Source organism: Crinia signifera, chromosome 4 (assembly GCF_055691185.1).
Source record: "Crinia signifera chromosome 4, ASM5569118v1, whole genome shotgun sequence".
Lineage (NCBI taxonomy): Eukaryota > Metazoa > Chordata > Amphibia > Anura > Myobatrachidae > Crinia > Crinia signifera.
Genome location: NC_139220.1, coordinates 70,527,753 through 70,540,465, shown reverse-complemented (window position 1 = coordinate 70,540,465; position 12,713 = coordinate 70,527,753). Strand labels below are relative to the sequence as shown.

Here is a 12,713-nt window from a genome sequence, read left to right as displayed (position 1 = left end):
GGGACCGCAGGACCAGATTGGCCATTTAAGTCACCAGGAGGCCGGAGGAAGGTGAGGCCGAAAATTGGACATGGCTCCACTCGCTCGCAGGTGTGGCGTCACCCACAGAATTGGGCTGGGGACACTGCAGGTCAGAGACAGGGCTGAATACTTCATAATTCAGCCCTGTCTCCTGCAGTCAGTGCAGGCTGGGCCAGTATACCAAGTTGAAGTATTTGGGGGTCACACTAACCTTTCAGCATCTTACAGCCTGTGCCTGGACAGTGGACACCGCAGAGTACTGGGCTGGCTGTGCAGGCAGCAGCAATGTGGTCTCCCAGTCCCTTCTTCGTGAGTATACTGGTAGACCAGTGGTTTTTGCACCTGCGGCTGCAATCAGACTGTCACCATCAGCAGCCGCAGGCACATGATCCACCATACAGGATACGTCCAGTGTCATAAGGCTGCCTATGCACGGCAGCGTGGCTGTATCACAGACTGCTGGAAAATGGAAACTGTGGACCTTCAGTGCTACGGAAGCCATGTAGGTCCACAGTTATTACTAGTCTGTGATAAGGCTGTGTTGCTAGGCTGAGGTCAGCCGGACAGACTCTGCACTCTGCAGCACAAGGGGGCCAGCAGCACAGCAAAGAGTGACTCAGAAGCTCCCCCCTCAGCCCCCTCCACCGACCGGATCAGCTTCCTGCCTGAGTTCATCAGGAGCCCCGCCTCCAACTCACTTCCTCTCATCGTCAAGCTTCCTGGTCCCTGTTTCCCCAGCACCGCACAGGAGGGAGAAGGCAAGGCTGCACCTGACCTCAACAGCAGAGAATAACACAAAGGTACTCCCTGACCCCTGCAGTCTGTCTCTCCCCTGTTGCTATCTCTTTTAATATCTCCCCTGCAGTCTCTCACTGTCCCCTGCTGTCTCTCACTATCTCCTCTACTGTCTCTCTCACTAACTCCTCTACTGTCTCTCTCACTAACTCCCCTGCAGTCTCTCTCACCCTCTTACCTTCTGTCTCAGTCAAAATCTCCCCTGCTGTCTCTCTCATTAACTCCTATGTTAGTCTATCCTGGGCTTTTTCTCTCACCATCTCCTATGCTTAGGGCAGAGGTTCCCAATCTTTTTTGATTCACGGCACCCTAGAGAATCAGAATTTTTTTCACGGCACCCCTAGGTCCAAAAAATTTAATTAGATTGGGTTTATATGCGATTCTTAGCGGCAGTTATGTGGTAAAGGGCAGGATTTGCTTCTGTTTGTACACATTCTATGATTGGCAGCCACCAGCACTGGTTCTGTGGCAGTTTAAAACCAGGTGAAAGCCAGCCACAGAACCTGTGTAATTAATGTGTCCCTGATTAAAGGGATGAGTTGGTATCTCTACCTATGCTGTCTCTTTCAATAACTCCCCATGCGATATCTCAAACTCTCAGTACCCTGCGGTCTCTTTCACTATCTCCCCTGCAGCCTCTCTCCCCTGTGTTCTCTCTTACTCTCTCCCCTGCACTCTATATCACTCTCTCCCCTGCCCTCTCAATATCTCGCTCTCCCCTGCGCTGTCTATTTCTCTTTCTCCTGCCCTCTCGCTATCTCCCTCTCCACCTGTGCCCTCTCTCCCATGCGCTCACCCCTGCAATCTCTTATTATTCACTATCTCTCCCCTGCGCTATCTTGCTATTTTCCCCTCTCTCCCCTGTGCTCTCTCCCTCTCACCCTTTGGGTGTTTACTGCATGTTTACTGCATTTTTACTGCATTTTCAAATGTCAGGGCATTGCGGCCCATATGCCAGCTCTAGAAGCCTATGGGCTCCTCTCTGCAGCTTCCTCTCTGGAAGTTCAGGCAGTGGCAGGAGAACTGCCCTTTGTGTTGCTCATCGCAAATGTCAGAACATATGCGATGAGCATCATGACGATGGATGGCGGAATGTACTGCCACTGCTTGGAACATTCCACCCTATATCGCTCCAGAGCCACTTGCTTGTGTTTGCCCCCCAGCCCCTGGCCGCTTTCGTCTGCCCAAATTTGCTGGCTGCTCCCTGCTACTGTACGTACCTTCACCTGCTTGAACCCGGTCGGTTCCCTAACCACCGTCAAGGCAGTAAGCTAACATTTTGCATAGTGTACTGCCTTTAAAATACAGGATGATATATAAATATATTTTATATATCACCCTGATGTATTTTAAAGGCAGTATACTATGCAAAATTTTGATGATGATGACATATCACTCCCCTCCCTAAATGCCTTCCAAAATACAATACACAGACCATGCACAGTAGGCAGGACTCACATGCTTAACAAAGAAAAATTCATAACTTAGCTGTGGGATGTGTGTATATGCATGTGTATGCATTCTATTGGCCCCCTAGCGGCCAATCAGGAGCTGAATCATTCGGAGGAGAGGCACTGAAGATGAAACATCAGCGTCTCTCCTCAGTCCGTCAGCGGCTACCGGCCGGAATAATCTGTTTTTTTTTTTTTTAAAAGAACTGGACTATGTCGGAAAGAAGAGGACGTGATCTTCGCCGGAGGACCTTGGTGAGTTGGATTTTCTTCCACAGGTACCCCTATGGATTTCTTCGGTCCCTGGACCATGGAGCCACGCACCCCAGAACCAGGGACCTAACTACGGGCTCAAGATAGGTAGGTATCTGTATGAAAGGGCTTTGGATGTATTAAAGTTTTCATGTGTCATTGTGTGTGTTTAATTTACTGTTTTTAATACTGTGGAACTACAAGTGCCAGCGGGCCCTTTAATGCCCCGCATGCTGGGACTTGTGGTTCTCCAAGTACCAGCTTGCAGGGGAGGCTTGCTGGGACTCATAGTTCCACAGTATTAAACGATAGTTTATTCTTTTTTTTTTTACACAAGTTCATCAGCCTGGTGGGCCACCGGGGTTCATCAGTTCATCAGCCTGGTGGGCCACCGGGGACAGCTCCAGGCTTCAGCCTGGTCAGGTAAGTCCTGGAGGGGGGGACCCCTTTATTGGGGGGGTCCCCACTCTCCCAGGGCCCCTGGCCAGGCTGACTAGTCAGTAGGGTTAATGTTTTGGCCGCGGGAACTTATATAATAAGTGTCCCCCGGCTGTGACATTACCCTGCTGGCTGGATTGGCATGGGGCTGGTTCTTAAAATACAGGGGACCCCCACCCATTTTGTCCCCCGTATTTTGGGAACAGGACCTGGAGCCTGGGGCTGGTTTGAAAAAAATCGAGAAACCCCTATTTGCCGGGGGGGGGGGGTTTTGTTTTTTTATTATTATTACCAGCCCGGCTCTTTCAGCCTGGTGCTGGTTACGGCTGTAGAGGGGACCCCCACGCTATTTTTTTTTTTACACTCTGCACGGATCAATCAGATCCGTGCAGACTGCCTGTACGAATTCGTATTAGCGGCCGTATATACGGACGCTAATACGAATGGTTACGCCATCGGAGCGTTACAAAGCAGTCGTACTGTATTTGACTGCTTTGTAAATTCCCCTCTGGAACACGACTTTGCATACGGCTTAAACAGCCATATTCATTCGTATTAAGAATACGAATACGAAATTTCGTATTGGTATTTTTAGTAAATTTTCCCCATTGAGTCCACGCGGTCTTTATTGCTTTGTTTAACTGATTGTTACTTTTAGATATCCTGTACGGCCATCAGATCTATATTGCAAAATGTTTTCTTTTATGTACGTGTACCATGTTACAAGTTATATCTATTCTGACAGCTGTTGTTATGGTGATGGGCGCACTTGTGGTGACGTCATACAGTGGGGACGGAAAAACAGCACGGCAGCATGGCCGTCCGGCTCAGATGGCACTGGTGATGGTAATGACAGTTCATAAATGGTGAGTGCTTTATGTTTCTCATGTTTGACCTGATGAAAATCAGATGATTATATATATATATATATATATATATATATATATATATATATATATATATATATTCCTGGAACGGCACTCCCCGCTGAATGGTGCAGCCGATGGTCTCCCTCCTAGGGATTAGAAATACAAGCCGGTGCCCTCCGAACTGGCTGTAGGGCCAGAAACATATGACGATGGGGTGGCGGCGGCACTCGAATGAAAACACAGCAGGCAAGTTTTACCAACATTTCGAGACCTCTAGGTCTCTTTATCAAGGTGCTTGTGACACAGATCTGTTTCATGTATATGTAGCTACAACTTTGCTGACATGCAGCTCGTGTGAGTGCAGCAGGGACAGCAACTATGGGTGACAGCTGTACCTGGGTGACAGCTGGGCTGTCAGGGACTTGAGCCCATGCACAGGGGTCTTGGTCGCACCTCACAGGGGCAGTAAGCAGCCCATCAAGGTGCATTGTGTGTAAATGGCACTACAGGGGGCATTATGAGTGTAAGCAGCATCTCACAGGGCTTTATGTTTGAAGTCTCACTAAAATGCCATGGGGGGGGGGTGCAAAATGTATAATCACGCTACTGCGGGAACACTGGTTCCACCAGGAGAAGATGCATCCCTTGCCATGAAATTCATGGCATAATATGTAATTGGCATTACGGTGTGTGGTATTACATGTACTTGGCATTACAGTGTGAGTGTTATAACATGTACTGGGCCTTGCTGTATGTGGTATAATGTGTACTGGGCATTACAGTGTGTGGTATAATGTGTAATGGGCATTACGTACGTGGTATAACATGTAATGGACATTAGGGTGTGTGTTACAATGTGTAATGGACATTAGGATGTGTGTTACAATGTGTAATGGCATTACGGTGTGTGGCACAATGTGTAATGGGCAGTACCTGGGCATAATGTGTAATGGGCATGCCTTTTTCCATGCTAGGGTACACCCCTTGCAATTAGGCTCCACCTATTGTTGATTTGGTGCTGCCCAAGTGAGGCCACTTCCAGATATTATCCAGGGCCACTTTTAGTCCCCAATCCGCCCCTCGGGACCAGTGATGAGATTTGAAACGCTCTTCCCCACCTCTTGGTGCACAGCAGCGCGCTGTCTCTTCAAACTTAGAAAAAAGGGTACTCTTTACCTAGCACGGCGCCTATCGCGGGCATCGCGGGTACATTTATGTGTGCCCGCGACGCGACCGACGCGATGCTCACGATTTCCCATTGAAACCCATGTTAAACATGGAAATCGCGTCGGTCGCGTCGCGGACGGCCATAAATGTGCACACGATGGCCGCGACGCGATGCCCACGATTTGCCATAGGAATTAATGTTAAAAGACCCGATGGACACGATTTTAATGTTAAATGGCTCAATGGACCCGATTTTAGCATAGGAAACAATGTTAAATGGGCCTTAGAGCCCAAATAATTACCCTGAACTCTGAAATGGCCCCCCCAATTTTGTACGCCACCCCACGATCAACGTGAACCCGAAGCGTGGCGAGCGCAGCGAGCCCACGAGGGGCGGCGGTACGCGTCCTCCGACCTTTTCATACCCCCACTATCCACGTCGGCGTGGAGTTGAGAATAGAATAGTGTGGCGAGCGTAGCGAGCCACCGACCCCGAAGCGTGGCGAGCGCAGCGAGCCCCGCATCGGATACCACAAATACACATACACGATATTGAACGATGCGATCCGATTCGATTTCCCATAGGAAACAATGTTAAATGGATCAATTTACCCAAATCAGCATAGGGAAGAATGGTAAATGGGCCAGAAACCCCAAAAAAAACCACAGAGCAGTGGAATGTCCCCCCAAAAGTAGTTGACGCCACCCCGCCATCATCGTGAACCCGAAGCGTGGCGAGCGCAGCGAGCCCGCGAGGGGCGGCGGTACGCGTCCTCCGACCTTTTCATGCCCTACTATCCACTAGGGCGTGGAGTGAGAATAGAATAGTGTGGCGAGCGCAGCGAGCCACCGAGCCCGAAGCGTGGCGAGGGGACGCGGATACCTTCACAGGTAAACCCGTCCCTTCGCGGGCTTCCCAGGTGTCCGCGTCGCCATGGACACCTGGGAAGCCCGCGAGGGGACGCGTATAACTGTGAAGGTATCCGCGTCCCCTCGCGGGGCTCGCTGCGCTCGCCACGCTTCGGGCTCGGTGGCTCGCTGCGCTCGCCACACTATTCTATTCTCACTCCACGCCCTAGTGGATAGTAGGGAATGAAAAGGTCGGAGGACGCGTACCGCCGCCCCTCGCGGGCTCGCTGCGCTCGCCACGCTTCGGGTTCACGTTGATGGCGGGGTGGCGTCAACTACTTTTGGGGGGACATTTCAATGTTCAGGGGTGTTTTTGGCCCATTTACTATTGTTCCTATGATAATTTGGCTAAATTGAGCCATTTCACATTGTTTCCTATGGGAAATCGGATCGCATCGCATCGTATACCATCGTACATCATCGAGTACCGAATCCGATGCGATCCGATTTCATTACGGTGCTGTACGTAGAAAACCTGGGCGCCCAGATAGGAAACAAGTACCTAACAAGCTCTAAACAGAAACTGAATCTGACTGCTAGCAGTCTCGTTGCCAATAGTCAATGTGTATTGTAAATGTCTTCAAATGCAAAATATACCAAGCAAATCGTTAACTATCAATTCAAATGCTTGCTGTTACAAAAAGAAAATATTTTTTTTTTCAGTGAGAAAAAACATGTAGCCAGCGGAGTGAAATTTAGGGCCTTATTCTGGTTCACTCTCAGAGGCAAATTCCTTCTCAAATGGCCAAATCATGTGCACTGCAGGTGGGGCAGATGTAACATGTGCAGAGAGAATTAAATTTGGGTGACATTTTGTTTCTGTGCAGGGAAAATACTGACTGCTTTAGTTTTACACTGCAATATAGATCTAACTTTGAAGTAAAACCCCACTCAAATCTAATTCTCTCTGCACATGTTACATCTGCCCCACCTGCAGTGCACATAGTTTTGTCCATATGAGAAGGAATTTGCCTCAGAGTGAACCAGAGTGTTTGGTATCCACTTAAGTAGCTCATATATTTTCCAAAAAATACCTAAGATATATTTTCATTTTATTACCAAATTACATAAATTATAGCTATTTAAAACAGATTCAGTATAATTTTATTAACAAATATGCAACATTTTTAATAAAATTAGACTGAATACAGCTCAAATAGCTGTTATTTATACCATTTGATCATTTAAATGTGATAATTAAAAAAACAAAATCAATCCAGTTTGGATCTGCGTTAGGGTTAGAGGCACTAATGGGGACAGTAGCGTAACTATAGCTCCGCAGCCCCCGGGGTAGGCGGGGAGGCGCAGAGAAAGTGTGGGCGCCGGGGGGTCTGAGGGGCTATAGTTACCCGCTGCTGTCTGCCGGTACCAGGCCTGCGGTCACGGTCCCGTCTCTCCCAGCGCCGGCTCCTGCTGCTATAATGAAAAGTGACACTTAGAAAATGGCTGCCCCCACACTGCAGACAGTTTTTGAGGATGCTAATGTCACTTTTCATTATAGCAGCAGGAGCCAGCGCCGGGAGAGATGGGACCATGACCACAGATGCGACAGGCCAGGTGTGGGCATAATGCGGGGGGAGTGGGTGCCGAGAGGGGGGGGGGGATTGGGGGTGCCAACAAAATTGGTGGCAGGGGTAGTTACGCCACTGAATGGGGAGGTTTAGGGTTAGGCTGTGGGGGGGGGGGGGGTTTGACTAGGGTTAAGCTGCCGGGAGGATTAGGAGGAGTAGGGTTAGGGTGCTCACATTGCTTTATCACTTCATTTTATCAATTCTCAACCTTAGTACATCTGGCCCCCCCTATTACCCCTTTCACATCACAAATTTGCGATGAAAGGTCCCCCACAGCGACCCTGCAATAAGTCGGGTCACTGATGTTATTGGGTGGTGTGGCGGTGTGTCATCGGGGTGCAGGGGAGGAGGCAGAGCTTGGAGCTGATGCTGCCTCCTCCCTATAGTGTTAATGGGACCTGTTCACACTGCATAGCAACCAAGTCCAACACAGGATTAACCCTTCTTTTAACCTGGGTTGGAATGCCGGGTATTTTCCGAAGGCCCTTTCACAGAAGGAAGCGGGTTATTTGTGCAATGTCATAGGGAAATACCTCTTCATAAAACTTCAAATGGACTTTCAATACCCACTTCTTCACCAAACCAAACTCAGCCGATGCTAATCCTAACCCTCCATACCAAACTCACTGTCTACCCCATCTGTGACACCCCCACCTTTAGAATGCAAGCTCTCATGACCAGGGCCCTCTTCCCTTATGTGGTTTTCCTTCTCTTACTTAGTCTATCATCTACTCTATCCTACCTACAATGGCACCTAACCCATGGTTTCTAACTCCCTGATGCTTATTTTTTATAACCAATGATATGGCAATCTTTAGATAACACCATGTACTTGTTCTGCATTGTCTTGTACTGTAAGTGCCTGTTTTTTGGCTTTAACTGTTTATGTGCTTTGTGACACCATATAAGTGATGGTGGTAATAATAATCATAATAGATGCATTTAGAAATAAAACTGCATGGTGATAACTAAATTTTTGCCATTACATGTAAAATAAAATAATCTCTAGACAAATGTATTGGCATTCAACATACTGTACAGTAAGTCTTTTTGATAATGGAAAGCCAAATACAGTAGTCCTATGTTGCCACCTAGTAGTGAGTTGTATGTACTGCGTTTATATCAGAGCTGTAAATCTAACAAACTGAATAATAGCAAATCCTCTTTTGTGGCCACGGTGACAGCACAATGAAGAGAGGAAAAAATAAATACAGGTTGAGTATCCCTTATTCAAATATCCGTTATCCAAAAACCATACATTCCAGAAAGTGAGATTTTTTTTCCTTGCTAAAAGCACTACTAAGGGACATCTGTAACAGCACTACTAAGGACATGATATGTGACTGCCACTATATACAGTATGTACAAGAAAATGATTGCTTAGCATTCAAATTCAGTGCCTGAGATAGTCCACAATCTGTGTTTCATGTTTTGAAACCTTGTTTTATGCACAAATTAAATATTTTTGTGTGTATTCCATGAGTTTGTACAACATAAATGCAAGATACCTCAAGATACATCATTGAAATATAAAAATATTCTGAAATACGGAATAATCCGTTATCCAAAATTCTTCTGGTCCCGAGACTTTTGGATAAGGAATAGTTAACCTGCATATTCTTATTTAGGATATAAAAATGTAAATTGTTATTTGGTTGATAGGTCAACATGTTGACATGAAAAGGTCAATATGTTGACAGGGATAAAGGGGGAAATTTACTAAAGGAAATTTGTAAAAAGATTGGTGTATTTGTATCCAGAAATACACTTATTTTTGACATTTACTATCCCGAAAATACGGCAATTCGTAGTCGTATTGATGTGCTATCACTACAAATACGAATTGCCGTATTTTCGGGTTAGTAAATGTCAAAAATAAGTGTATTTCTGGATACAAATACACCTATTTTTTACAAATTTCCTTTAGTAAATTCCCCCCAAAAGGTCAACGTAGCTTAAAATGCACTTTTCAAATAGAAGTACTGCATAGCCAAAAGCCAAAAGTGCTTCTGTGTGTAAAATTGAAAGTTACAAATATTTTTTTTAAATAACCATTGTGGGGTCTCCCTTAAGCATAATCTGCACCAGACTCTTTGAGCCAGTGCTGGTTCTAAAAATACATGGGGAAAAAGATGTAGGGTCCCCCTGTATTTTAAGAAACAACACCGGGATCTACTAGTCAGTACGCTAATGCTATGGTCGGGGGCATGTTTCTATGGATCCCTGCAGCCATGACATTAACCCCCGAACTAGGCAGCCATGGCCGAGGTCCCGGGGTGTTGGGTGGCGAGTTCATATAATAAAGTATAAAGATTTAATATGGTGTTTTGGTACTTATTTCCTAGCACGGCGCCTGCGATTTTGATTGTATTGATCGTGTCGGAAAATTGCGTCCATCGCATGCCAACCAAATCGCATGCGATGCGATCGACGCGATTGACCCGATTTTTACATTGGAATCAATGTAACATGGTCCCTGAGACCCGATTTTACATTGATTTCAATGTAAAAAAAACCCAAACCCCCCATTTTAATAGAAAACCCCCTTCATGTTTTAAATGCCCCCCAATGTTAACGCCACCCCACTATTGACGCCAACCCGAAGCGTGGCGAGCGCAGCGGTACGCGTCCTCCGGGATTCGGCATGAAAAGTCGGCGGTCGGGATCCCGGGGTTCAAAATCCCGACGCCGGAATCCTGAACGCCGAAATCCCAACAAGGGGGGATGTGGATCGCCCCCCCCCTTGCGGGCTCGCTGCGCTCGCCACGCAGCGGGCCCAGTGCCTTGCTACGCTCGGCACACTAATTTATTCTCCCTCCGAGGGTGTCGTGGACACCCACGGGGGGGAGAAAGTGTCTGGATTTCGGTGTTCAGGATTCTGGCGTCGGGATTTTGAATGCCGGGATCCCGACCACCGGGATTTAAACTGCATTCTGTCCTCCGACCTTTTTCATTTCCCCAATATCCACGTCGGCGTGGAGTTGATTTTATAAAGTGTGGCGAGCGCAGTGAGCCCAAAGCATGGCGAGCAGACGCGCATAACTTCACAGGTATACCCATCCCCTCGCGGGGCTCGCCACGCTTCGGGCTCGGTGGCTCGCTGCGCTCGCCACACTTTATAAAGTCAACTCCACGCAGACGTGGATAGTGGGGGTATGAAAAGGTCGGAGTACTCGTACCACCGCCCCTCGCGGGCTCGCTGCGCTCGCCACGCTTCAGGTTGACGTCAATAGTGGGGTGGCGTTAACAATGGGGGGGCATTAACCATACTTTATAACCATACTCAATGAGAAATTGGCCATATTGGCCCATTTCCCATTGTCCCCTATGTAAAATCGCGTTGATCGCATCGCGGCCCATTATAATGGGCCGCGATCAACCCGATTTTGACTTGAAAAATTATTTAACATTATTCTCTATGGGAAAATCACGTCAGTCGCATCGTGGCCCATTATAATGGACGCGATCAACGCGATTTTCTCTTTCACCGGCAAATTAGCAGGTGAATGACAGAAAATCGGATCCATCGCGTTGATTGTATGCCTTAAGTACCTTACACTTAAGGCATACAATCAATGAGACGGGCGCCGTGCTAGGAAATAAGTACCAGTGTTTTACCTGTGGAACTACAGATCCAACAAGCTTCCCATGCATGCTAGTACTTGGAGGTTCGCAAGCGAAACAAATATTATGATAAATAGAGCACACACACCATGAAAGTAAAACTTAAATAAATAAAGCACCCTTGAATATTCCCATACATACTTTCACACATTCTTAAGCTGGCCATACATCAGAAAGATCGATCTTAAGATCGATTGCGCTCATGATTGTGTACAATTTCCCTTGAAATCCCCGGCAGTCCTTGGTGGTTTTTGGACACACAACCTACACACAATCGATCATACAATCGATCATACAATCAATCATACAATCCATCTACTGCATGATTGTGTACACAATATGTGCACACAATCTGCATACAATCCATCTTACAATCCATCTTACAATCAGTCATACAATCCATCTGCTGATTGATTGTATGATTATGTACATAAGATGTGCACACAATCTGCATACAATCCATCTTACAATCAGTTGAGATTGTATGATTGGGTACAATATCTTTCTGATGTATGGCCACCTTTACATTTCTTACATAGTGTGTACAGTATATACCAGATACATGTCCACCTTTCTGGGAGGGGGCTAGCAAGAGCGCCGCCTAATTTTTGAAGCCTCCCTTCCGTTCTGAGAGGGTAGGGAAGTATGTGTGGGACTTGGACCATGTCATTCCGAAATACACCATAGACATTATACCGGAAGACCACATCTCTCAATATTATGCACATAGCACGCGTGTTGCGGTAATTATTTGCAGTGTACTATTAATGTTTGCCTTGTGTGTATTAATGCTTGTTTTGCATTTCATTTGCTTATTGGCTTTGGCTGTTGTATGACTCCTTAGATAATGAAGCCATTGTTCTGATACACCTCAGTATACTGTATATAACATGATATCAGGTCCAGCTATACCAGGGCTGGGCAACACCGGCCCTCCAGATGTTAGTGAACTACACATCCCAGGATGCTTTGCATTAGTTTTGCTATGTGGCCATGCTGAAACTGATGCAAAGCATCCTGGGATGTGTAGTTCACTAACATCTGGAGGGCCGGTGTTGCCCAGCCATGAGCTATACCATATAGCCTATAGCTGGTCTATGTGAGCAGAAAGATTATAATATTTCCCATCCACCATAGAAGCCGATAATCCCTTTCTATGTTTACCATTATTAGTAGTACATGCTGGTTTTGATCAGGTTTTAGATCACAGCTGTCATTGTGTTTTTCACTATGGAGGTGATTCAGACCTTCTCAGCAAGGGAGTAACTACCATAGGTGCAAGGGGTGCAGCTGCTATGGGGCCCAGAGCTAAAGAGGACCACTTTTGCTGACTGATATTAATACATTTATGTAAAACATATTACTTAGTTGCTAAATAGGGGGCCCTTACAAACTTTTGCTATGGGGCCTACAAATATCTAGGTACGCCTCTGCTTCTCAATGAGGTCCGAATTCGCTCCCCCGGCCGATGGTGGGGTTTTGGGCATGCGCGAATATGCATGTGTGCAACCCCCAGAGCAACCAACTTTGGCAAGTTATAAACTCGCCAGAGCTTCATGATGGGCAGATGGGGACGAATGCGTTATGGGCGTTCCCACAAAAATGATGAGTGCACC

The 12,713-nt window shown here is 46.8% G+C and overlaps 1 long non-coding RNA gene across 1 annotated transcript in view; it reads left to right on the top strand.

Moving 5' to 3' along the window:
* The first annotated feature begins 729 nt into the window (after nucleotides 1–729).
* LOC146072342 (uncharacterized) overlaps nucleotides 730–12,713 on the top strand; it is a 76,873-nt gene continuing 64,889 nt past the window's right edge. The window contains exons 1-3 of the long non-coding RNA XR_014473073.1: nucleotides 730–821; nucleotides 2,472–2,522; nucleotides 3,703–3,823. This is a non-coding gene — a long non-coding RNA (uncharacterized LOC146072342). The remainder of the gene's footprint in view (nucleotides 822–2,471; nucleotides 2,523–3,702; nucleotides 3,824–12,713) is intronic.